This window comes from Pelodiscus sinensis, chromosome 6, assembly GCF_052426305.1.
Source record: "Pelodiscus sinensis isolate ZL-2025 chromosome 6, ASM5242630v1, whole genome shotgun sequence".
NCBI lineage: Eukaryota > Metazoa > Chordata > Testudines > Trionychidae > Pelodiscus > Pelodiscus sinensis.
The window spans coordinates 19873132-19900734 of record NC_143057.1 but is presented as its reverse complement, the minus strand read 5'-3'; the positions used below and the strand labels follow the sequence as shown (position 1 = coordinate 19900734).

The window sequence follows — 27603 nt, the reverse complement described above, 5'->3', positions numbered from 1 at the left end:
TCATTTTATGAGGAATAATGCCTTTTGTCGACAGAGTTCTATCGACAGGTGTTATTGCATCTACACTGCACTTTGCGTCTACACTCTCATATCAACAAAGCGGCTTGCTTTGTCGACAGAACTGGATGTAGTCTAGACACTCTTTGTTGACATAAGCTTTGTCGACAGTATCTGTCGACAAAAGCCTGTAGTCTAGACGTACCCTCAGATACTGGCTACTTTAATTTTAGGGCAAAGGAGGAATTCTCTCAGCTGCCATTTCTAAATATGGCCATTAAATCATCAATCACATTAACTGCATACTCAGTTTGTGGGCTTATTTAACGTACCCATACAAACACACACTCAACTCTACTTGAACATTGATCTGAAAGGGTTCGCAGCTCCAGGCGCCTCCTTCCCCCACCGTGATGCTTGGGAGTTACAGGGGTGGAGCGAGCCCTTTCAACTCCTGCTACTTAAAGGCCCTCCCCCTTCTGCCTGAGACCCCACCTCTTGTGCCCAAGGCCTTTTCCCTTCCCGGCAGCCCACAACCACTTCAAAAACTTTTATTATTGCTCACTCTTGTACTACCCTATCAACTATATTAGCACATGATATAGGTTTCAACTTTGCTTCCTTATCAACTCGGTTTATGGATATGAAGAAGTTTTACAGACAATCCCCTATGCAAGTGAACTGACAAAAATGTTCACTTACCATTTCAGTATAGATAATTAAATGGATAATTTTCTCTACTGTATTTGTGAGCTTCTCCAGGTGCATCTATTAATGATATATCATTCAAGGCTGATAACTAATTTTGCTTCCTAGGCAAAAGCAATGAGGAGTCCTGTGGCACCTTATAGACTAACAGATTTATTGGAGCATAAGCTTTCCTGGGCAAAGACCCACTTTGACAGATGCATGCACTTCCTAGGCAGTGTCATTTCATGAGATGCAATGACTGATGACATTACCAACTGCACTGAACAGCCAGCAATGCCTTCATAACATTTTAGCAGCATCCCTGGCGGGTAGACACTATCAGATTGCAAAAACAACAACAACAACAAGGTAAAGTTTACTACACCATGTATCACACTCCTCAATGTTTGTAATACATGGACTTATCAGCTCCACACAAAATACTTGTTCAACTCTTGGATCAATTCTACTTCTGATTAATATGGGACATAATGTGAAATAAATGGTAATGGTAATATTTGGTTCTAATCATTGACGACTTTGAGTGCTACAGAGAAAGGAACAGCACAATCTTAAGATTAAAATTCAGAGGGGAGTTAATTTACCCATCATAGGGATTGAGGGAAGAGTGGTGAAGCTTGTTAGATCCTGAGTGTGAGTCCCACATTTGAGTTCAGGAATTCCCCAACTTAAGAGGTTGTGTTCTAGAAGTTTAAAGACATTTTCCCCACAGAAACAATAATTCCAGGCAAGCCCACAAAAGCCTAATTAACCCGCAATGCAGCTGAAATACAGTATATTTGCAATAAAAATAAAGAAAATAATACTGTTGTATTAACAGTAATTAAACAAAACAGAAAAACATTAAAATTTAATAAAAAACTATTTCTTAGGTCAACACTGAAGGCTAGTTGGTGCTTGAGGAAAGGCATATTTAATTGGAGGATGAGAAGGAGGTAGGCCAAGAGTCTCAAAGGGACTTCTGGGCATCTCTGGCTACTCTTTTGGGTGCTTAGGGCTAGAAGATTAAGACTCCCTAGGCTCAAGAGTAGGGCCAAAAGTGAGAAGTTCAGAGTACAGTAGGGGACTATGTGTTGAAGCAGGGGTTGCATGGAAGAGGGGTTGAAGACTCGGATTAGGGGTGTGGACTTGGGGGTGGGGCTCCAGTCTGTAACCTATTGAAGAAAGGATGTGGACTCATTGGAGAGAATCCAGAAGAGGGCAACAAAAACGATTAGGGGGCTGGAGCACATGACTTATGAAGAGAGGTTGAGGAATTTGGGCTTATTTAGTCTACAGCCAAGTGAGGGGGGGATTTGATAGCAGGCTTCAACTACTTGAAGGGAGGTTCCAAAGAAGATGGAGAGAGGCCATTCTCAAGAATGACAGGTGGCAGAACAAAAGCAATGGTCTCAAGTTGGATTGGAAGAAGCCCAAGGGTGGATGTTAGGAAAAGCACTGAATGTGTTATCTATGGAGGTGGTGGAATCTCAATCCCTAGAAGTTTTTAAGTCTTGGCTTGACAAAGCGCTGGCTGGAGTGACTTAGATGCGACTGGCCCTGCTTTGGGCAGGGGGTTGGACTAGATAACCTCCTGAGGTCTCTTCCAACCTTATGATTTTCTCATTCCTTGCCAAGCAGGGCTAGAATGCAAGGGCTTTAGTGGCTGCAGCCCAGGTCCCTGCATTAAGGAGAGGCTGCAGAAACATCTGCACTTCTAACTGCCGCATATTTCCCATGGCTAAGCTGCATGGCTGCCCCATTCCTCTGACCCGTGCGCTGCCCACTGCCTCCTGGTGAGCGGGAGCTGGGTGCAGAGCCAGAATGGAGGGGCAAGCCTGGTTACGGGATGCCAGAGCCCATGGTAATCCATGGGCAGTCCCCTGCTGCTGGAGCCTGTACTGAGCCCACAGGGAGAAGGGGCCTAGGCTGCCAGAAGGTGGGGCTGAGACCTGCCAGAGTCTGTGAAGAGCCCACGTCATGGGTAGAGGGGGATGCCAGAGAATGGGGCTGGGAACTCCTGAGCCTGTGCTGAGCCCACAGTTGGGTAGCAGCTGTTAGAGCCTATGATGAACCTGCAGGCAGAGGGAAGGCTTCCATGCCGTGGGGCTGGGGGATGCAGGAGACCATGCTAAGCCTGTAAAAGGAGGGAGCTGACGGGAGGTCTGGGGGATGCTGCCGTCTGTACTGAGCCTGTGGGCAGGGGGGCCTGCCAGGGGATGGGGATGGCTGTAGTCCTCTAGCCCTCTCTCAAGCTGCTCGCTGCCACCTGCACTTCATGCCTGCTCCCATGAGGCTGCAGGTGAGTGTTGTTATGTGCGGAAGTTATAACTCAAGGAGTGGCTGTAGTGAGAGAAAAGATTTCCTTAAATATTTCAGGTTAACCCTGCTGGTCTGGACCCATATGTATAACCTTTTACATTGTAATGGAGAGCAGACGTTCTCAAACTGCTTTGCACTGTGACCCTCCTCTGACGGCAAAAATAATTGTTACATGACCCCCAGGAGGGGGGACCAAAGCCTGAGCCTCATCACCCTGGGCTTGTGGGCAGAAATCAGCATCCAAGTGCTTCAGCAGCCAGCAGGGAACCAATAACTTGAGTCCCGCCACTCACGGATGATGGCCTCAGGCTTCAGCTTTGGCCTGAGCCTCAACAAGTCTAATGCCACCCCGGGCAACATCATTCAAATTCGAAGAGGGTGACCGTTCACTCTCAGTTTGAGAATCACTGATCTAGGGCTACTGAATTTTACTTCCTAGTATTCCTGTCTCCTTTTACAGTAGGATTTCTTTTAATATTACAGCCTGATCGTTGTGAATTATGCTGTGTTTCTTCCTTCACATCAATAAACTACGATTTCCCCCAGGAGTCTCTAATACATACCATGTGTGTCAGGTTTAAATTCCTAGAGGCTTGTAGCCAAGCTGACTTGTCAAAATTTCTTTGGCACATTCATTTTCTTCCTTGGTAAAGTCACTTGATAGAATACATTAATTATTAAGGAAACAATGAGACATTTAACCTCTGGAGCCTTAAAGTTTGGCTATGGTTAAATGACTGTAGAAAGGCAGCTGGACACTGAACAAATCTGGTCCTCAGTGTTCAATATTTTTAATGCTACTGTCCAAACTGCATAGTGCGGAACGGCAAGCAATATTAAGAATATATTAGAACAGGCCAATGATCCCCAATCCAGTACTCTTTTCCCCATGGCAATCAATGCTTGAGGTTTTGTCAATTCAAAAAACGTTCCTCCATCCTCATTCAAACAACATGCCAATCTGAAAGTTTCTTCCTAACGTGAGCTGGTTGTTATAACTCTAAGCTTGTTAGTTTAACTGGTGTGAATGTTATTTATGAGAAATTCATAAAATCCTTCACATGCTATTCCTGCTTTCCTCCCCTCCCCCACAAAAATGCGCTTCAATAATGAATTCTACAGGTTCATTTTACTTTGCAACAGGAACAAGTGTCTTCAATGTGTATTTTCTTGCGCATGTATCATGAAGAAAGATAATTAGGAACAGCTCATTTGACTTGTCACACCAGTATTGCGTACATCTTAAACATCCCTCATTTTAGCCTTTCCATAGAACTGTGTGTAAGCCTGTACCAAAAATGAATACAGTTTAAACACTGTCAACAATTTATGACAATATTGGTCTTATTCTCTTAATGCTTATTTTACCAAGACCATGCAAATTACAGCAAGACAATTAGAAAGAGAAAAAAGTGTGGCATCATTACAGGAAAAAAGTACCTTTGTCCCCCAACTTTCCATCCAAAAAAAAAATCCAAGCCCATCAAGAATGAAGAAATTCATTTCATGGTGAATGTGAAAATTCTTCAGCACCTTGGAAAATCCAACGGCCTAAAAAGAGAGGTCTGTCCTGGCTCAGGATGATAAGTAGTGTGTAATTCACTAATCAAATAGTCGATGCATTTTAGTATCAACTATTCGATTAGTTGATAGGATGGTGCTGCCCCTTTAAAACACTGCCATGGTGTTTTAAAGGGACAGTACCACATGGAGCCCAAGATCAGCTGGGGACTCCCCAGCTGACCATGGGCTCCAGGCGACACTGCCACTTTTAAACACTGTGGTGGCATTTCAAAAGGGCAGTGCAGCAAAGCTCCACCCGGGCTCCATGTAGCGCTACCCCTTTGAAATGCCACGCAGTCAACTATCCGATAAGCAAATGTCCTTCACATCCCTAGTTCTGGCAGCAAGCAGAAACTAAACAGAGAGACAGCCTTTAAAAGCTTCTGTGACAGGCGCTCACATCAGATTGGTAACATCAGAACCAGAAAAATAGTTATTAGAGAAAACAATTGAAGCACCTACATGAATATAAATGTAATACAAAGAAATCAGCATTTCTTCTGTGTGTCAGAAAGTACCTTAAAGCAAAGATGCTGACTCTTTGGGTCCTCAGCACCTACTGACAGATCCCTCATCAATTTGTCCTCTCTCCCCCGCCCCTCCAATGCCTTTTGTCCACCAGCAGGCACCATAGATCAGTGCCTTCCTACCTGTGATGATCAGCTGTTTCGTGGAGTTTGGGAAGTTCTGGGGGAGAAGTGAGGATGAGTCACAGCATTCTGTGACAGGGGTAGGCGAGACAGTCTATGCAGGCCAGATGTGGCCTGTCAAGTGGTGGGTCCAGCCTGCAGCCACCCTGATACTCCCCCGCCCCCGGGCCAATCACGACCTGGGAACAGGGGAGAGCGTGTGAAGTTACTTCCCCCACTATGCAGCACCAGAGGGAACCACCTTCTGTTTTATAACAGCCAGCAGTTCTCTCTAGCTGCGGTGCATCCTGGCAAGGAAGGGACATGGGGCGAGGGACTTTAGCCTGGGGATAGAAGAGCATGCAAGCAGGGTCTGTGGATGGGGGAGCACAAGAAGTTTCCTGGCTCCTCCCATTCTACCTGAGGCCCCACCCCTTCCAGGGTGGCCCAGGGCCAGTCCAGAAATTTATCAAGTGGCCACCTCCAAAAATGACTGAGCTTATCTGCTGGATCTGGTCATTTGACAAATATGTTTGATGTCATAGAGCAGCTAAACTATTAATATATGCCTTTTGGGTCTAGTGCAGACCTGGCCTTAGATAAAGACTTCAGAATATTGCAGTATAAACATAACCCTAAAAGTGTAAATATCACATGCTGATGTTCAGGTTACCATGAAATGAAAGATTACTTCAGACGACTACTATTCAAGACAAGCAAATAATGAAATAAAAAAAAATGAGTAGATATCAAAGCACCTTACAAATTGAGGTCAGTATCATTATCCCCATTTTACAGATGGGGAAACAGACACAACAGAAAGAGACTTGGACAAGACAAGGGCAGTAGGAAAAATCAGGTCTCCTGAGTCCAAGTCCAGCAGTCCATCTAACTAGATATACTATCTCCCAGTGAAGTTTCTCCCACTTAGTTTCAGAGTTTCTGAAGTTCTGTCATAACACAGAACAAATACTAAACACACACAGAGTTATATATATTGGGTTGCCTACATTTCAAGTCTTTCAACCAAGAGGTCTAGAAACTTTTTTTTTTTATTTAATGAAAGCTTAAATTCTGGACTAACATGAAATTATAAATGATACTCCATGTAATATTGATAGAATCACTGCAACATACTCTGATAGAAAATGTTAAGACTAATAAAAATATTAATTAACTTCAAAAGAAGGCTGTCAGATTTTGCTGCTATTTAGTAGTAGGATTATCAATTTTCAAATCTCAAAAATTAAAGGTATTTCATAAAGGAATAAGAAAAACTAAACCACACGCACATGAACACACATGCATAAAACCCTTTCTGTAAAGAGGTCATTTAAAAAATGACAACATCAATCCCCTTGAAAATACCTTTAGAAAATGACATTTCTGTGTAAGTGCTGTAAGTTTGGAGAGAAATTACTGTATTATTCATACAAAGGCAAAAAAAAATGTGCTAATTTCAAGGATAACTTTCAATGAAACCCTTCATATAGAAACAGCACAGCCAACTCAGCAAGTCAAAATCATGATCTAGCCTCCCTCCACACACCCCAAAAAAAGAGGGGTTCCCCCCCCAGAGAGGGGGGGAAGGGCGGGCGCACGAGAGAGAGAGAGAGACAGCGAGTGCACACATGCGCATACACACTTGATATATCCTAGCTTCTTCTTCGAACACACAGGTTAGAAATTTAGTTTAAGGAGCGTGGGAGTAAATAATCACTTGATTCCAGCAAAGGGGCTTTAAGAAAGACATCAAAAATAACAATATATATATATATATATATATATATATATATATATATATATATATATATATATATATATATATATATATATATATATATGCAATTAATTTGTACAAGTTAGCAACACTGAAGAGTGTCTATTTTAATATGTATATACACATGTGCTCAAAGAAACCAGGTGCGTGTGTACACATTTTGTATACCACTGAACTTCCAGCATATAAAATGTTGGTGAGATGCCATCTTTACAGCACATTCAGTGTTCTATTCAAAATGGGATGACTATGGAGATTTCTAATGACAATGTCCTCTTGCTCTATAATTACTAGTTTGAATATAAAGTCTGATTATGTTAATTTTGTGCCAAGGCAAAACTAGTTGCTGATCTCCATCCATAGTTGATCTCACAGCTACAAGAGTATTTCTAGCAAACTGTAATATCCTCAAAGTGAACAAATTGTTTAAACTTTGATACATCAGACAGCGCTTTTCCCCATAAATGGGAACATTTTTGTTTTGTCCTCTACAGTGCGATATTTACAGTGTGAAACTGAAATTCAGCCCAGAGCAGAGGGCCCATCAAAAGCCCCATACCACAAGAAAGCACATGGGAGAGCAATATGTAAATAGCATAATTTGTTGTAATTCCACTGAAGACAGTGGGGCAATGTCAAACATATAAGTCTTGGTACAGTCCTTCCACATTCTGGTGAATATCATCCATATAGAATCAAGTTATTCTTTCTTTCACATTAGACTAGGTTTTATACAGCATATGGTAAACAGATGCAGGAAAAATTACATTGAACCAGCCAAAAACTACAAAAGGCGGCTAATATGGTTAACTGAAAATTAAAGCAGCAGTTAATCACTTTCTATAAAACAATCTTGTACATTTATAAAGAGAATACCTCATATTCAAGAAGCTTGCTCATTCTAATTCAAAACTAATTGTTTTGTGTAATTGGCAGTAGTTATTTTAATTGTTTTGGACTTGTAAAATGGCTAAACCATATTAATGAAGGAAGGTCATCTGCCACACAGTATTGTTCAGAATAGCAAGCTGGATTAGGGAGATGTTGGATGAACAACTGCATGTGAATAAAGATGACAATATTTCTAACACATCAACAAGACCTAACCTAACTGTCAATTTCACCACTGTTTACAGGCTGCATTACAAGGTGCTGACAACAATATAACTACAATTCAACAGTTCTCAGAAACTCCAAAAACACAAAGCAAAGAGCATCACCTTAGGTAACACAGAAGCAAATGTTTCCCTTTCTGATTTAGCTAGAATTATGGCTGCATTCATCATACAAGGAAATATGTTTTCTGAAATGATCTGGTTTTTAATAAAAATACCAACATTCTATAGGCATGAAGTAAGCCGAATTACAGGTAGATCAAGCTGAATCATGGATGTTCCTTACCAACCACAATTTCCATCCTGGAATATGGGACAAGAGTTGAATGATTTCTTGAAATACAAAAAGCTGCTGTTTATCCACTAGGGATCTCAATGAGTAGTTGATGAGACGATAAGCCTCAGCTTAAATCTGTTTACTACTCACATTCCCCCTCGCTGCCTCTGTATTAGGCAGCGGGGGATGGGGGAGAAGCAGAAGACAGTGCCTGGGGAAGCCAGCATAAAAGCCCATTTCCCCTAGCACCAGCTCTACAGTGGTACCTCTGCCCTGACCCTGCGCTGCTGCAGACAGAGGATGCTCCGGGGAACTCAGACCCACCATCAACAGGGGCTGCTGCCATCCCACACTGCTGCCTCTGTATCCGAGGCAGCAGCAACAGGTGGCAGGGCAGCTGGTCTGCAAGGGTAGCTGGTTTTTAAACTGGTTCCCCTCACAGACCAGCTCCTACTTGGCACCCTGCGCTGCTGCCTTTGATACACTGGTAGCAGCACAGGGTGGCAGGGGCATTCCCCAGGAGTGGGGCCAGAGCACACTGGCTTCTGGCCTTGCGACCAAGGACTATAGAATAGTCAAGGAACCACTAAGAATTCATGAGGTTACTCAACTATTCTATCACTCAATATCTAACATGCTCTTCTGTCCACTTGCCCTCATCTCTTGCCAGATTGGAAGCAGAAATTTATCCTATATAGTTTTATTCTTTTGATATATAAAATTAGTAAGTAGCTTGTTTCGATACTGTCATCATCTTTGTTGCTCTGCCCTGGGAACAAGCTCAGTAGCAGGTGATGGGACATTTAGTGGGTACAGTCCACTTGGAGAAAAAAAAATAATGGTTTTAGAAGTAATTTCCCCCAGTTTGGTTTTGTTACTACCACCACCTTGGAAACACTTCAATATGGAATTGATTTTCAAATGATGCTTGCAACATTCTCCAGCTTTACAATTCATTTTTGTAAGACAATGCCCATGCAAATGGGGAGGGTCCATTTAGCACTGCCTGATACTGGCTACTTGCATGCATGAGAGCTTCAGAATACCTGAAGCTCATATGTAGCTCTGGAAGCATGCTCCCTCCTCCCCATTAAATCTATAGGCCTATTGTGTGTCATGAATAGGAGCTGGAAGAGAGAGAGTTTGACTTACTTGGAAAGCGAGGAAAGGGTTAAGCTAACTTGGAGCTGCACCTGAAGGGAAAGGGGGGGGCGGGGGGCTTTGGGCATTCAGCCAATGAAATGCAGGTAAGGAATTTCCAACAGAGAGGTTTATTCCCCCTTTGTTTTGGGAGTCAGCAGCAGTTTCCCCCCCCCATGGATCAGGAGAGATGGACTCTCCCAGGAACAGACTTCTTGAATTAATTGAAACATGTAAGTAGGGAAAAATTTAGATAGTCCGCCACGTTTTATTGTTTTTCTTGTTTAGGGGTTTGGAAATCATGTCTGAGCTAGTTAATGGTTTTTCTCTTTTGTAACTAAGGATTACAGCCCAGGGATTCTCCCTGCATCCATCTTAATCCATGGCTTTTAACACTCAAGTTACTATGCTTGCAACAGTAGTCTTGTTTTAATAACAGAAGTGTTTTTTTTTTATTTTGGTTAACCGGTATTGGTTGATTTTTGTATCCTTAAACCTAAGTGAAACCACGTTATCAGACGAAACTACACACCGCCCCATAATAACTCTAACTCAGGAACCAATCCTTGCAACAAACCTCGGTGCCAACTCTACCCACACATATACACCAGCAACACCATCACAGGACCTAACCAGATCAGCCATACTGTCACTGGTTCATTCTCCTGCACATCTACCAACGTAATATATGCCATCATGTGCCAACAATGCCCCACTGCTATACAGGCAGTCCCCAGGTTACATACAAGATAGGGATTGTAGGTTTGTTCTTAAGTTGAATTTGTACGTAAGTCAGAACTGGTACATATTGTACCCCAGGTGTCCCCGATTCAGCCGCTGCTGAAACTGACCAGCGGCTGACTATAGGAAGCCCGAGGCAGAGCTGCTTTGTCCCGGGCTTCCTGGAATCAGCCGCTGATCAGTTTCAGCAGCAGCTGACTTGGGGACACCTGGGGTAGAGCAGCTGGGGTGCTGCCGGGTTGGTCCCCAGCAGCGCCCCAGCTGCTCTGTCCCAGGCGTCCAGATTCAGCCGCTGTTGAAACTGACCAGCAGCAGCTGAATCGGACACGCCTGGGGTAGAGCAGCTGGGGTGCTGCCGGGTTGGTCCAGTAGTGCCGCACCTCGGCGCTGTGGGACCAACCCGGCAGCCCCCCAGCTGCTCTACCCCAGGCGTCGGCAAGAAAAGCCTGGTCTGCTGGGGGGGGAACAAGTGCACCCCCCCCTCCCCAGCAGACCAGGGAGATGCGGAGCGGCTTTTCTCGCCGCGGAGGATGCAGGCAGCGGGACAGCGGTGCGTCTCGGCAGTCCCGCCGCCCACGTCCTCCGTGGCGACAAAAGCCTCTCTGCGTCTCCCTGGTCTGCTAGGGGGAGGGAGGCGCTAGCTCCGCGTCTCCCTGGTCTGCTGGGGGGAAGTGCCCCCTGCGCCGCCGGAGGCAGCGACAGCGGGGGAGGCACCCCGCACTACCTGTGCCTCCCCCCCGTTCGTAACTAGGGGTCCGACTTAAGTCGGATTGACGTAACCCGGGGCCTGTATACATCGGTCAAACTGGACAGTCCCTACGTAAAAGAATCAATGGACACAAATCAGATATTAGGAATGGCAACGTACAAAAACCTGTAGAGGAACGTTTCAATCTTCCTGGACACACAATTGCAGATCTAAAGGTAGCCATTCTGCAGCAAAAAACTTCAGGACCAGACTTCAAAGAGAAACTGCTGAGCTACAGTTCATCTTCAAGTTTGACACAATCAGCTCTGGATTAAACAAAGACTGTGAATGGCTTGCTATCTACAAAAGCAGCTTCTCCTCTCTTGGAATTCACACCTCCAGATCAGCTACTGGAAGTGGGCCTCATCCTCCTTGATTGGATCCACCTCGTCATCTCCAGTCTGATCCTGGCCTGCATATTTATACCTGCCTCTGGAAATTTCCACTACATGCATCTGACGAAGTGGGTCTTTGCCCACGAAAGCTTATGCTCTTACACTGCAGTTAGTCTATAAGGTGCCACAGGACTCCTCGCCACATTATCAGAGAGAAGCAGAGCCCCATTTTTCTCTGCGGATTATCTGTGTTTTCCCAAGTCCAAGCAAAACGGAGGTTGGGGCAGGGGGGAGAGCTTTATCTCAAGGAAGGGATTCCAAGTGGTTTTTTCCTCTGGAAAAGGGTTTATTTTATATTTTTAGATACACTTGCTGGTGGCAGCCATCAGTCTTGTTTCTTTTTGGATCTCAGGGAAACTGCGACTAGACAAGTTTGTCTCGGGGAGTTATACAGACGGGCTCTTACAGAGTTTATTCTGCTAGCCAACCCCCATATTTACACATCAAGTGCCAGGTTAGGGAATCAAGCCATGACGGGGGTAATATAGCCAAACTATAGAAATAAATGTGGTTGAAGATGTTATTCTAGCTTTTTGCCTATCGCGGGAGGGGCGCTCCCATGACCACTGGAGGTATTGGGGGCACTCCGACCCCACAGATCTGTTGTTTAGTATAGCCAAAGAGATTACTAGGAGCTTCCTGTTCTTCCTCCAACTCAGAGCCTGCCCAGCTCACCAGCTAACTCACTATGAGGCAAGAATTCCAGTAAGGCTAATGCTTACCAGGCAAGTGGTTAATCTTTTCCACTTCTACTGGGAACCTTCCATCCTAGTTACTCCTCTCTGAACTCGAATAGAGATGTGGTGAGCCTGATCAACTCTGTATTTCCCTCTAGCAGCTCCTTCTGTCTTTCTGAGTAAAAGCCCTACTACAACCAGCTTGGAGGTTAAGCACCACATGCACATTCTCAGTCTGGGAGCACATGCAATTCTGTGGGCAAGTTAATGACAGAAAGGTAAAGGTGATGTCATTTGATTAATAAAAGTCTACAGAACCATAATTTCAATGGTGCCCCCCTCTGTGTGACAGGAGATAGAGGGCGGAGCATGATTCACTGGTCCCCTTACTCCCCACTCCAGGCCCTCTGGTTCATGCAAAATTTGGTAATACAGTCATCAAAAATGGGTCTAGCTGGGTATCATTCGGAAGCCCTTTCTCCCATGAACAAAAATGGTATCAAACCTGATAAACCTAGATCAATTATATGGATGTATAGTCAAGAATATGTTTAAATAAAAACCAGTGTTTTTAAAATTATACGTTAACATAGGATTGACAAAACATGTAATTCTCACCAAGTTAGGTCAAGGCCATAATTTGACAGTGTTGTGTAATAAAGTTTATACTCAGAACATAGTACCCGATATTTGTAATGTTATAAACTGAAGGAATACCTGAAGTTGATTTGTCATCAGTAGCAAAAAAATAGCAATTCAGTGGTTATTGACCATTGCAACTCTTTTTGCATAACAAAGTTGATAAAGCACTGATTAAGATGTCAGCATCAAGACAGAAATTACTGGAATCCATCCACAAACAGAATATGTAGGTCTCCACCAGATTCACAGCCATGAAAAAACATATGGCAGACTTTGAAATCTCATCTCCCCCCATGAAATCTGGTCTTGTGTCCTATACACATTTCACCTGTAAGACTAGCATTTCTCAGATTGGGGGTCCTGACCCAACAGGGAGTCACAGTATTGCCACCCTTACTTCTGTGCTGCCCTCAGAGCTGGGCACTCAGTCAACAGCTACTATTCTCCAGCCATCCAGCTCTAAGGCAGCACCACCCCTCACCCCCAGCTACAGAGCAACACTCAAGGTGGCGATACCATACCATAACAGCCTTACTTCTGTGCTACTGCCTTCAAGGCTGGGTGGACAGAGAGCAGCAGTTGTTGACAGAGGGCCTAGCCCTTCAAGCAGAAACAAGGTTGGCAACACCTGAGCATGCCAACCTTACTTCTATGCTGCTGGTGGTGAGTCTGCTTTCAGAGGTGGGTTTCCGGCCACAAACCACCACTCTGGCCAGTAAAGGCAGTGCCGACCACTGATTCCAGCAGCAACACAGAAGTAAGAAAAGTACTGCAATTTCCCCACCACCACCACGCAACCCTACATATAGAAAGCAGTACAGCCAAGCCAGCTATTCAAAACCATGATCTAGGTCCGCCAAACTCCTTATCATGGGACAAAGATTTTAAATATACATAATTGTAAAATAGCATCTCTCAGCTGCTGCCCCTTTAATATGCTCCTCTCTTGTAACAGAAGTCATCCACCCTTAACTGTAAACCTTGGCATTTATGTCTGAGTCTAGGAGCTGCTGAATAACTGAGCCTATGATAGCATTCAGTGGGAAATGCAGGTGCTCAACACCTCTGGAAATCTGGTTCTCAGGAGCGGAGTAAGTTTAGAAATTAACAAAAAATTCCTGGGAATCATAGGGAGAAATCAGAGCTTGGAAAAAGACTCTAGTGATCCTTACTCCTAACTCTTAGGAGGGCCACTAGATCACACTTTTCTCTCCCATTAATCATCTCTCTCCCTCTTTTCTTCAATAAAATGCAATTTCAATCCTAATACATCTTCTTAAAGGCTTTAATATTCTGGTTTGCCTCTGAAGTAACTGCAAAATGCCACTGTGGGGTTCAGTTCTATACAAATAAATCTATATGTACATTAAAATTTGTGTTTTTATTTGTAGATTGAACATTTTGTCTAACTTGCCAGTTAAAAACACTTCTTTAAAAAAAAAAAAAAAAGGAATGGGATTTCAAAAGTAACTTCATGTTCTACACCTTAACCTGTGGTGTCTTGCCAATTTATGTTTTCTACAATAGTTTTTCCAGTATTTGCCTCTTCCTTTTCACTCTGTTAAAACCCACAGGAACAGAAGGAAATAAGTGACTATACAAGATAAACAGTGAAATTAGCAAATAGAAGTATTGTCAAAATTAGCATAGTAATGAAACTTAAGAGATGAAGAAAGATAGATCCATTCCTTCCTCCCAGCCTCTTTCAGTTACAGCAACTCAAAATGAAAGTTGGAGCAACAGTAGATAAAAACTATTCAGAATATGATGTTAAGTTCAGCATCCCTTAAAAATACAAGTCAAATTCCACTCAGTTATTTCCTTACCAGCCAGCAGCACAGCTGCATGCACATAATGAAAACTGTCTCTTGTGTGCTTTTTTTTGGGTTGGGTGAGAAAGGAAACTTTAGCTATGGATACACAAGCAGAACTCTAAGCTGTCAAGTGTAGCCACCGGTACGCTAATGGGAGAGAGCTCTCCTGTCAAATCAGCTACTTCTCCTCTCATGACCCAGTGGTAGCTTTGTCTCCTGCCAAGTGTCCACACCCAAGTTTGAGTGGACATAAATTATATCACTAGGAGGGGCTAGCTAATTCATACTCCTGAGTGATGTAACTTGTATCGACTTAAGATGTAGTATGGACATGTTAGAGAATTAAACTAGGTTAATTTGCAGACCTAACTATTCATTTAATGGGGCGGAAGGTCTTATTTCTAAACTATGCAGAGGTTATATGGAGCATCCGCTGAACCCATCTACAGTTGGAGCCCATTTCAACCAATTACAAATTAAATGTATGATCCACTTTCTAGTGAAATGAAATCTATCCATCTCCCTCATCCACATACAATTCAGAGCACAGTAACCCAACATAAAGAAACAAAGATCTATATCAACAAAGCAAACTCCAGTCCCCGCTAGTAAATGGCAACCCCCTCACTGTCAGATGTTGTATTGGTCCCAGCATTAAAAATTACACACACTGGTAATTACTGTACATTTATAGTAATTACAATTTTAAAATCGCTGATTATTAAGGAGGTCTTAAAATGTATCTATATTTGTGGTTTTCCTACTTTTCTATCAAGATTTATAAGCCACTATATTCTGATCAGAAAGCTAAAACTTCCAGAAGGCTCACAATTTAACTTTGGCATAGTATGTTTAATGATTGTTAGGTCATTTTCCTAATCCTAATGAAATATAGCCTCAATCAGTTAATAAAATACTACATATCAATTATGAGCTAGGATAACTATGTTAAAGTATGGAGTATAATCAAGGAAAATGGATAAGTCTATTCCCTATTCTGTGACTTTTACGAAATACTTTTTTTCCCCTTTGAAAATGAAAAATGAACCATCTTTCTTACCACTGGCTGTCTAGTAAGGGTCTTCTGAAACTAGCACTGTGAAAAAAGAAACCTAGTCATATATTTTAACAGTACACTTGATATCATTCCAGTCAACAGAATTGCTGGGATATTACAGTCAATGGTACAGAGAAGTCATAGTGAGAAGCATTTTGGAGAATGAAAGGTAAAAATGACTAAACAGAGAAAATAATAGACAGGTTGCTCACCAAGTTTATAATATGTGAATCACACATGTTCACTAGAAGAGGAGTTAAGCATTCAGAGTTCCAATTAATCTCACTTCACAGTATTAATAATAGTGGGGGTATTTTTTATTATAAATAAAAGATGGGGAAACTGCCTTTCTGCCCTGAATGCACTTGATTCATGAAGAGCACAGAACTATTTTTGTTCAGACATTCAAAAACAGAAAAAAAAAACCATCTGAAGTCCATAATGAGCACAGGGCCTTGACTGCATTTATAAACTACCAAAATACAAGGATAGAGTAGAACAACAAAATGAAATTCTAAGATACATATAAGATGCTACACTTAGAGAAGAAGAAAAAAAAACATAAAATGCTGCAAATACAGAGTGGGTTGGCAGCAGTACTGCTGAGAAGGATCCGGGAGCTGGGATGGATCACAATCTGAACATAAGTCAGCAATGCTATGCTGTTGCAAAAAAAAAAAAAAAAGCTAACAAATAATCCTTAAAGAAAAAAAAAATCAATATTTCATTCCCCACTCCCAACACAATAATCCAAGGAGCTCAAAATTTACCTTTGAACATCCTCATTAAGCATGTATTAAGGTTTTCTGTAAATGGGAAACAAGAAAAAAAAAAAGAGTAGGAAAAAGGGGTAAATTTTCCACAACGGCAAGGTAAACAGAGGGGTCAGTGAAGGATGACAGGTGCCTCTTGTAGTGTGAACAGTGCTGTTCACTGTAACAATAAATTATCCGGAAAAAAGGGGAAAACGATAAGTAGGCAAAGTTTGCAGAACATTCTAAATAACTCAAGATAGTTAAATCCAAACCCGATTGTAAAGAGTGACAAATGGGATCTCACAAAATGGTGAGACTAATAAAATGGCAGATGAAATCAACACAAAGGAATGCACATTGGAAATCATAATCCCAACTAAACATTAAAAATAATGGGTTCTCGATGAGGAAAGATCTTGGAGTCATTGTGACTAGTTCTCTAGAACACCTGTTCAATGTGCAGCAGCAGTAAAAAAAGATAACCATGTTAGGAAACATTGGGAAAGAGATTAAAAAGACAGAAAATATCAATGATACTATATAAATCCATGGTACTAGAGACAAAATCCTATTTATAAAACTGTATTGGTTAAACACTAAGTATAACTGGTTATCTGGGATCTGCAGCATGGGGCTGCTCTGGCCCAACCTTGTCCGCCAGGTCGTGCTGCAGAGTGCTTGGGCCCAGCCAGGTCCACCATGTCATGCCATGAACGGAGGACTACTCAAACTTGGCTGTGCCACTGTTTAACCACTTACCCAGTAACCATCACCCTTACAGGGTGATGCTTACCGACTAACCGGTTACATCCCTAATAGGCTGTAGCCAGACACAAACCCCATCTTGGTTTTCCACGAACCCCATCTTGTAGTCCGTCCCCCCCCCTCCCCCCCCAGAGAGCAAGAGAAAGGCAGTCAGCCTTTGATGCCCTGGGAACGCAGGTGTGCTGCCTGTCCCTGACTCTACCATAAACAGAAACCAAACAGTAAATGGGCTAGCTGACGACCTGGGGCCTCCTGTCGCCCTGATGGCTAGGACCAGTAATTGACACGCCTGCACTGTCCCAGGAGAGGAATCTTCGCCCATCACATACCAGAGGTGCCCATTGTCTGCATTTTCCCAGGTGTGAATTATGCTTTGCACCCTTCGTGGGAAACTTGGCGTTCAAAGCCATTTTTCCTAATTGGCCACTTGAGCCCAGGAAGAAGCCTACATGACCCAAGGGGTATAAAAGAGGTTCAGCAGCCCACCCCATTTGAGCTCCAATCATCTATACCTGCTGGCAGGTATTGATTGTCTCCCGAGGTCTGTGGGATGCCCAACCTCGCCCTACTTCTTCCCGAGGGATTAAGAGAAAGACGCTGGCCACGCCAAGTCTGGAACGCAGGGGTGAGAATATATACCTGCTATGTGTCTATTTTGCATGCATTTAATAAGAGCTCAGAGAACCAAAAAGGTTTCATGGTACCTGTAAGTAACTTATTAGTGTAATTTCTGTCCTGTCCTTGCTGTAACAGAACCAAGCACAATTTAAAAGAACTTCAGCCGGTCATAAGGGACTCACTACCCTGACCGTCGGTTGACATAGGCATGTAAATACAGAGAAGGGCAATAAAGTGATCAGGGGTATGGAACAGCATCTAACTGAGGAAAGATGAAAAAGACTAGGAATGCTCAGTTGAGAAAGAGACAATTAAGAAGGGATATAATAGAGATCTATACAATTATGAAAGGTTGGAGAAAGTGTATAGAAAAGTGTTACTTGCCCCTTCACATCACAAAAACCAGGAACCACTCAATGATTTTAGTAAACTGCCAGATTACAACAAACAAAAAGTAGTAGTTCTTTCACAACATGTACAGTCAACCTATTGAACTTAATGCCAGGGTATACTGAGAAGCCCAAAACTATAATTTGGGTTTCAAAAGGAATTCAATAAGTTCATGGAAGATAGGTCCATCAATCACTATTAGCCAAAACAAAAAAAATCAGTATTGTAGCTCTTTAAAGACTAACAAAGTAATTTATTAGGTGATGAGCTTTCATGGGGAAGACCCACTTCTTCAGATCTTAAGAAGTGGGTCTTCCCCACGAAAGCTCATCACCTAATAAATTACTTTGTTAGTCTTTAAAGTGCTACATGACTGCTTTTTTTTTTTTTTTCACCAAGATCAGACTAACACGGCTACCTCTCAGTGACTATTAGCCAAGACGTTCAGGGACTCAACCCCTTCCTCTGAGTATGCCTAAAACTCTGATTGCTATAAGCTGCCAATAAATCACCCTGTTCCATCTTCTCTCAGTGGTCAGTGCCAAATGGTTCACAGGGAATCAACAGAATACTGGGCTAGACAGACCACTTGTCTGACCCAGTAACGTCATTCTCATATTCTGCTCCATTTGACAGGCACAGAGCCTGAAGCTGAAAGACTAAGTGTCTCACTGAAATACACATCCTCACACCAAAAACACAATAGAAAATTCTACTTATCCTTAAATAGGAGAGAGCTTCAACAATAGCACAAGTGGGAAATCATCCCTCATTTATTCCATTCACTTTTAAAAAACCTTTATTCCCATTCAGTTTTTAATTTTTAGTCACAGAATGAAACAGTTCTCTCATATTCTCTCATACCTTAAAGAAAAAACCAGATGTAGAAATACACGTGTTGATAAAACTTGAATTTTACACCTTACAAATGTGGAAATACAAAAAGAGAATGTTCAGTTGTCTGCCTTCTTCTATGTGTGCAGCATCTTCTAGTCCTGTTTTTCTAATAAATAGCTTACTATTTATTTTATAACTTGCATTATGGCATAAAGGATGAATATGACTGAGTTAATGCTAGTCTTGGCTCTACCTTGCAACCACACAGAACCTATAAAAGTAATTATACAGCCTCACACCATATGAACTATTTTTTGCAATTATTAAATTATTATAGAATGACTAGCACTATAGAAAAACAAGGTAAATCTTTTTAAGACTGTCAGTGTTAAGAATAAGGTAACCCATCCAATTAAATGCAACAATACTATAGCTGAGGGGCGCTGGTAGAATTCTACACCACCAATGAGAGAGTCAGGTTTTTAGTGTGGTATCATAACCCCCTGAGACTTGTGAATACAGTAAACTAGCAGACTTACACAGCATTGCCTGGGTCCCTCTGGACAGGGAGTTGGCACATGGTAGGGGTGTGCAAGAGTCAGGACAGGGCCTTGGGATATGGGGAGAGGCAGTGCAGGAGAGAGAGAGCGGGGTGGGAGGGTTTGGGGGATGAGGAGGGGCTCAGAGAGACAAAGTCTCATCTGGTACTGACCTTTTCTCTCCTCCCAGCACCGCCCTTCCACCTTCTGCCCTCCCTCCCCACCATCAGAACATTGTCTCTTCCCAGGCCTGTATTCCCAGGAAGTCTTCCTGGTTCTTAAGGCGGAGACAATGATCTCTGAATGATGTCGAGGGAGCAAAAGGACTTTTTAGTTATCCATCACTGAGTGATTGGTAAGGTACAGCACCTTTTGAACCTAGGACAGCTGGACCCTCTTGCCAGTTTCTGGAAACTTCTTACAAGGGAGAAATTGCTTAGGCAAAGATTGTAACTTGCTAAAATTAAATTCCAGTCACTAAAAAGCATGTTATGTTTGTAACCACATCTGGGTTGTTTTTTATTCTTGCTTAGTTTTTCTTAAATATTTGTTCGTTGTTAATACAATTATTCTTGTTTTATGACAACGCCATCGCAATGCTCTGTATTGAAGTGGAGCGTAAGTCCCCAACTAAAATAACAGGTGTGGGTATCTTCTGTCTCTAAGGAGCCAGCAAACCTGATCGTTCCTTTGAGTGTCACAGCAAAAGGGACTGGATGTTGCAGTGTGATGACTCTGGGGAGCTCAGGAGCTGTGGTTCACTGAATGTTACCTGCAAGACAAGGTATAGAGTCGCGAAGGGCACGCCAGTAAGACAGATAGACCAGATGTTCTAAGACAGACCTTAGGGAGTGGACATGCAGCTTAACAGCTGACCTGAGGAGAGGTAAGCTGAGGTGGGGAGGTAACACAGTGTTGATTCTGGGAGTCCTGAGCATGACTTCACACCCTCTCCCCCTCCTCAGTCTTCATAACCATGCTTTTATGTACCATTACAACACCATTGCTCATAAAACAAACCTGCATCCTGTTCAAGAACATCACCGACTAATACAAGTTGGACCTCCCTAGTTTGGCACCTTCATGACCTGACTGGTCCCAGATGAGGGATTTTGCCAGACCAGAGGAGGTCATTTCTGCCCCCCCACTGCTGCTGGCCCGCCCCCTGTCCTGTTGCCCAACTGGGCTTCCCAGCTCGCTTGGGCAGCCCAGTTGGGGTGCACACCAGGCTTCTTGCCCCCTTACTACCACCCCAATGCCGCTTGGCTCTCCAGCCTTCTCTGCTCTGCGCAGCTGGACCACATGCCTGCCTTCCCAGCTCCTTTCCTCCCCACCCCCCCAGCCCAGCTGAACTGGCTGCTGAGCTTTCCAGCCTCCTACCCCTGCCGCCCAGCTAAACCATACACCAGGCTTCCCAGCTCCTGGTTGCCCCATCCCCCCCAGCAGCATGGCAGCTTCCCATCTTCTGGCCACATGGGCAGAACAGCTGTGCCATGCTCCGGCCTCCTCCCTGGCATCTGGCCATGCTCCCAGGCCCCCTCACTCCCTGCAGGGCTCTGGGATTCTCTGCTCCTGAAACATTGGTGGTCTTCCTAACCCATGGATGTTGCCAGACCAGAGAGTCCTGGTTTTTAAGAGGTGCAACCTGTAGTTGAGGGTTAGAATAAAAATCAAGAACACAATACTAGATGATTACTAAGGCTGCTAATTTCTCTTATCTTTACTTTTATAAAGCTTTTCTAGCTGGTACTCTATTTTCCTGAAAACCTCATAGTACAACTCAAGATGACAACCGTATTAATTAAATTGCATTGCCACCATTTCCTCAACTCTGAGCTGAAAAACTCTGCATTGGTTTTCTAGAGGGGCAATATACAGTATATGTTGCAGATACTGCAATACCTGCACTTACAGATATATCTGTCCACTTGCATAAGGAGCCAGCAAAATTATCCTAATTAATTGCTCTCTCTCTGTCCCCCTCTCGCACATACTGACACACAATACAGGGGCCTTAGCACTCTGCTGTCATTGAGCACAATGGGAATTGTGAGTGCTCAGCACCTTTCTAGACCAGGTACTACATTTGGAAGAGAAAAGATATTCTAAAATCATGTCTGATTGGATCATTTACCCAGACAGCACTTTTCATACAAATATCTCAAAAGCACTTTACAAGACATATTTTTAAATCAATGGGAAAAAAGGAAGAAAAAGTGGGTTGTTGGGATTACATACTAAGCAAAAAATATACATGGGGACAGAATCCCATTCAACCTAGACTAGACATTAAACACTGAAGTCTCAGAACATTGCTTTGTGTAGTATTCATTTCTTTTAACTTTTGTCCATGTAAATTATTGTGAACGAGGTTTTATGAATGAATACTCTCCATTTCTTTTACTTGGTTGGCAATTCTTTATGGAAGTTTACCAAGCTTTTCCATCAAAAGAAAATCACAGCCGATGCAACCACTATAAACAGGTCAATAAAGCAAGACCTCCATTAGGCTACCAACAGAGAGGCAATGTGCTATTACATTACTGTCTATTCTGTCAGTGCTATAGGTACTTTCACATCACTTCACAAGAGGATAACCTTTCCTTATCATAAATCAAGGGACAAGATGGAGGAAGAAGAGGTGTCTGGACATTCAACAATTACAAGTTTGGCAAACAAATGACAAATACAATTTTTTTTGTAAAAAACTTACAGAAGTTTTAAATGAAAGCTAATGCTCTTGTTTTCATTCCAGCTAGCAAATGTAACTGTATCCTTCCTACACATGCTTTTTATTTCTCTGGTCTGCAAACCATTCCTGTCAAATCCCTAAAGCAAGCCTATTCAGTCCCAAGGTCACTAAAAACACATGCTTCTCTCTCTTCCTAAATTAGTTTTGGTACGTTTCATTTCAAAATCATTTTTGCAGAATATTTTGACTTTTTAAGGCAACAGTAAAAGCTTTCATCTCTTTCCTACTAATATTCAATAGCTTGCACATGCCTTTATTCCAGTTTAAAAGCTACCCTCCAAAATTCATTTCTGAAAAATTCCTTGTGACCTTTCTCTAAGAGATCAAGGAAACAGCTTTGGGTATTTTGTTGTGAACTGCAGTGTGTCTCTCCAATCAGTTTTTGGGCAAACAAGTTGCTGTGCTCTTACTACTAGCGTCTGTATTGACACATCTGAGTCCGTAGGAACAAACATAATTCTTAGATGTATAAAATAGGTGCTGCACATACAGTAAGAAGTAGGCAGTGGTTCTGAATTATGTTATGTCATAGTAAGAAGACATAAATCCTCATCTTGCATGAAAAGCCATATTTTGCCTTCAGTTGGATGAAATTGCTCATCCTTTTCCCACTGTGCCTCCACTTAGCCACAATTGGCCAACTAAATTTCTGTTGCATATCTTCAGAAACTCTGTGGGATCGGAAATCATCCTGAGGTCATGGACAAGCGTTTTATCTGTAAATCTGTCCGAGAGAGTGAGAATAAAAACTGTTCAGATAGTACATCATTACCCGAAAGCCTTTTCTTCTCAACACAGGACAACATGCTACAAAAATGTAACCTGCTCTTAATAACAATGCCATCTCTATACTGCATCCCTATTCTATATTTTCATGAAAAAAAGTAAAAGGCTTAGTCCAAAATGTTAAATTCCCAATAAGTTTACTTACAAAACTCTTCACTCATATCTTTTTACTTGTTACCTGCTCATGCATCAGAAAGAAGTGTACTATTTCCAAAAATAGAGGCAAAAGAAGGATGGATGGTTCACCAGCAAAAAGGAGACAAGCAGAGCAGCTAGGATAAAGACATTTCAGACATTTACAATAGTATTTCCTTGATTCACTTAAACCAGCCTCTAGTCTTCCCACTGCTTCATAACTCAACCTTAGTTTTATCCCTCTCATAATCTTGCTTTACTGTCTTTGATTTAGTATTATATTTTTCTGATTATTTTAGTTGCTCCCTCAAGTTTGCTTTCCCAACTATTTTTCTAAACTTTATGCTTTTGGTTGGGCTTTTCTTCAGCTCGCTAGTGAATGAGGGGACTATATTAAAAATGGGTCATAAGTAATATGTGAAATAAACTGCTAAGTGTGAGAGAATATGACTGCCAGCCTATTTCTGATGTTAGGAAATAAAACAGTTATCAGGCTTTCTTCTCATGTAAACAAATGAACACTTTTACTATCCTTCGTTGATGTGTTGCTGCTTATGAAAGCTCTTCAAGTTCCAAATGAAACTGTTAACAGTTATATTTAGTTTTGGATCCTATCACATCAATCTCTTGACTTCTCATTTCTTAGAGAGTAACATACAGTGAATGGGAAGTGAGGATTTGCTACTGTGTTTTTAAAGAGCCTGTCCTGTAATCTAAGTACTGTAGTGTGGTCACCTCAATTTTTTCTCTGAAATGGCATTTTATTCCTTTCCCCCCCTCTTCTTCTACTCTAGGTCTCCCAGTCTATGTTGGTGCGGTATGAAACTCACTCTCTGACAATCAATAGAATGTTAAAAGCTTGCTAAGAAGTAAACAAACTAAGATTATTATTCCAATTAAAGGGACTGAATTGGTTTAAGTCATTAAGTGTTTCTCATTTTACGTTTTGCATCTACTGGTGTAATTAATTCCATCACATCTCTGGTCTGGCTGAAAGGGATCTGGCTTACAAATCACATAGGGGAGTCACAGATGGGAAAGAACTGCCCATTCTCCATTCTACATAATGTTCGCCTGTTTTCATTTTGCCTGATCTGCTGATTATGTTCCACATTATACTGATACAAAACTATTTATTTAAAGCAAAATTAATTTGAGAGTTACATTTGTGTATTTGTATATTGATAAAACATCCAATCACCAGCATAACTAGGCACTATATAAAATTAAACATAAAAAAGTTTCAACTCTGGATCACTTTTATGTATGACTACTAAGATTAGCTGCTGTTACATGCACAGATTTATCTGAATGTCTGGAAATATCACAATGAAATAAATGCAAGCTATAAGTCAAGACCTGACATACAGCTATACCCCAAACTATTTTTAAAATGGTCTAAGACATATTTTAGCTAGCTGCAGTTGAATTGTGAAATTTAAGCTTTTTTCAGATGACTTGTTACAATGGAAAAACTTCTATGCAATAAATTCTAACCAAAACTTATTTGACAATGACATCATCATAAGCACTCCAAAATTAGAAAGTCACAATACTTTATACTAATAGCCCTGTGGCACCTTAGAGACTCACCAAAATATATAAAATCATGAACTTTCACGGGTAAAACCCACTTCCTCAGGCAAGCTCATATTTTGGTTAGTCTCTCAGGTGCCACTTAACTACTCATTGTTTTTAAAGTTCCAGGCCAACACAGCTACCCTTCTATAGTTTATATTGTGAGATTTCATTAATAATTTGCCTTCCATTTTATGTACACATTTTAGCTGAAGAAATTACTTTATTTATAAGCATTCAAGTAAACATGGAACTGAAAAGCAGTATTTGCGCTTTTAAACATACAAAGGTGCGTATCATCCTTTCTGAGGAGTTGATCATAAGAGCACAAATACTGGTCAGGAATAGACAGTACATTTGGAAGAGGGCAGCTGAGTGTAAGGCGTCAGTTTCCTTCAGCCCCTTTCCTCCAGATCTATGCCATGCCCACAATTGCTTTCCATAGTAATCATGTATGTTTGGCGAGCTATGCACAGTCAAGGGGAATAAGCAAGTTGGGAAGCAACTACTCAATTCTCCATTTTTTCTAGCCACCTCAGTAAGAGAATAGTGTACATGGACCCATAGGGTAGCCAGTCAACAGTAGCATGGCTCCTTTAAATTTGCACTGCCAGGACAGAGTAGGATCTGGACAGATACAAAGATGGCTCAGGATCCATCAAGTGACTCTTGGGGGTTTGTTCATGGACACAGTTCCCCCTTTTGCAGATCCATAGGTGCATCTCCTTTTCCTGTCAGAAGGTGAGTGTTAAGACCCTATGGCTGTTTTACCTGTTACATTTCTTGGAGAACATTATCAAACATCTCACTGTCAGCTAAAGAAACACAGTGTTATCCACCGGACAATGTGGATCAACTGTATTAATGTCTGCTTGTGTGTCTGCAGCTATTAATGTTAAAAATCTGCTTTGTGTTAGAACACATATCAACCCATATCTAAGGCATAGCCATGAATGGGCTTACATGGGCTGTGGCCCACCCACTTGGCATCCACCTCCACCAGCCAACCTGGTGCCCTACCCAGAGAGCAGGGTCGGCGCTTATTGTGCTCTACCCTGCCACTCCAGCCAGAGAGAAGAGTGGGGGCTTACCCCACTCCACCCTGGTGCTCCAGCCGGGAGTGGAAGTACTAGGGCTAGAATTCACACTGGAACAGTATTTCCAGGATAGAGCACCAGGCAGGCAGAACAACAGGACAAGCACCCATGCTCCAACCCTGTTCTCTGGGTGCATCTTTGGGTCCCCTAGCCAGAATGTCCTTCCGGCTGGGACGGGGAATCGGGGGAGGAGATGGCCCCATCCCTCCTGTCCTGCTCCCACACCACACATTCTAGCCCACCCACCCCAAGATGGGCTATGACACTGAACCATAGATATACACATATACAAACGATCATTAATATAGATTATACAAACTATCTGGTATACAACATTTCTTTGAGACCAATACAAACATTTTGCTGTCAGCTAAAGACAAAATAAATAACCTTTTACCTACCACATCACAAGACTAGGATTCATGATTATGACCTCATGGCTGTGTCATAAGTGAGAGAGATATTAAAAATAATTCAACAGATATTACACCAAACTCATACATTGTACGACTGGAAAAGAAATGGGATACTTAGACTCTACATTACCTCAGTGAAAGAGGTATAATAAGACGACCAAAAAGCTGTGTAACACATACTTCTGCAAAATCTACAGTATAAGTGGCAAGTAGAAGGCATGAGAATTATGAAAGCATTATTAATTTAAGTGCAGATTCAATAAGATATAGGTTCTACACTCCCATACTTCAAGAAAGTCATTCATTTAAAAACCTTGCTAAAACCAGGGCCTTGTGCAGCAATTCACAAAATTTCAAGGGAAAAAGACAAAAAAAAATCAGAATAATGTTAAGACATGATATGCTCTCTGAAGTAGTATCAAAATCTTTACAATACTAGAGAGGCAGTACCAATTCAGATCTTAGAAAGCAAGTCAAGTTTAACTCAGAATCCTTCCAAATAGTCTTCAAAACCTTGATGGGTAGTTGCTTGGTTTTCTTCAGCAATGGCATCTGATAGGAAATCAAGTAAGCAACTGATGTCTGACTATGCCACAACATTAATCTCAGTTAACCTGTAAAACTAGCAAGTGAATAACGGTGGCAACATCAGAGCTGTAGATTAGGCAACAAACTGGAATAATAGCCTCTGATTTAGTAAGACTGATCAGTACTCATGATTTAACAGCGATTACCTTCCCTCTTTCCATCCCAGGATTTGAATTAGCAGGTGTTTGCAAATCTCTTCTTTTACAAAAAATAAATACTGACCTTTCTTCACTGAGGGAGTCCCTCTCCAAAATCTGCTTTTTTTTTTATACTTATGTTGAAATTAATTCCCAATACTGCTATTGATAATCTGGCAACAGTCCTTTTCTTGTTGTTCTTTGTTATATTTAGAGCTTAGATTGCTTTATTGTCTTCTAGGATAGCAAATTAAGTCAATTTTAAAAGTTCCTCAAATCAACTGAAAGAAAACAAGAGGTTTCCAATAACAAAAGCAATGACAAAAAGAAATCCCCACCACAGTGTACCATCAGAAGTCACCAGAGGATAAAGAAAAAACATAATTAAGAAGAACAGCAACAAGACTCCATGATTACGGGAATAAGGTGTTGCCATGCCCTCCCACTTCCAAGCCTTATTTGAAATGGGGGAAGCCACTTGAACTTAATTTTATGCAGGTGTATGCAAATGAACTGAAGTAAGCCATGTGATGAGCAGATCAATTACTGCTGATGTCACAAATGCACCTACACACCTTTTTAAAATGAGTTAGGTATCTTGAGGTTATTTTCAGTGTGTATAT

At 41.9% G+C, this 27603-nt stretch overlaps 1 protein-coding gene across 8 annotated transcripts in view; it reads right to left on the bottom strand.

Moving 5' to 3' along the window:
- MLLT3 (MLLT3 super elongation complex subunit) overlaps positions 1-27603 on the bottom strand; it is a 220479-nt gene that overhangs the window by 130461 nt on the left and 62415 nt on the right. The window contains exon 1 of one of the 8 annotated variants that reach the window (XM_089779184.1): positions 27066-27449. The exons of the other annotated variants lie outside the window; for them this stretch is intronic. The gene's annotated coding sequence lies outside the window, so the exon portion shown is untranslated. Of the gene's footprint in view, positions 1-27065; positions 27450-27603 lie in introns of those variants that run through there. 8 annotated transcript variants of the gene reach the window in all.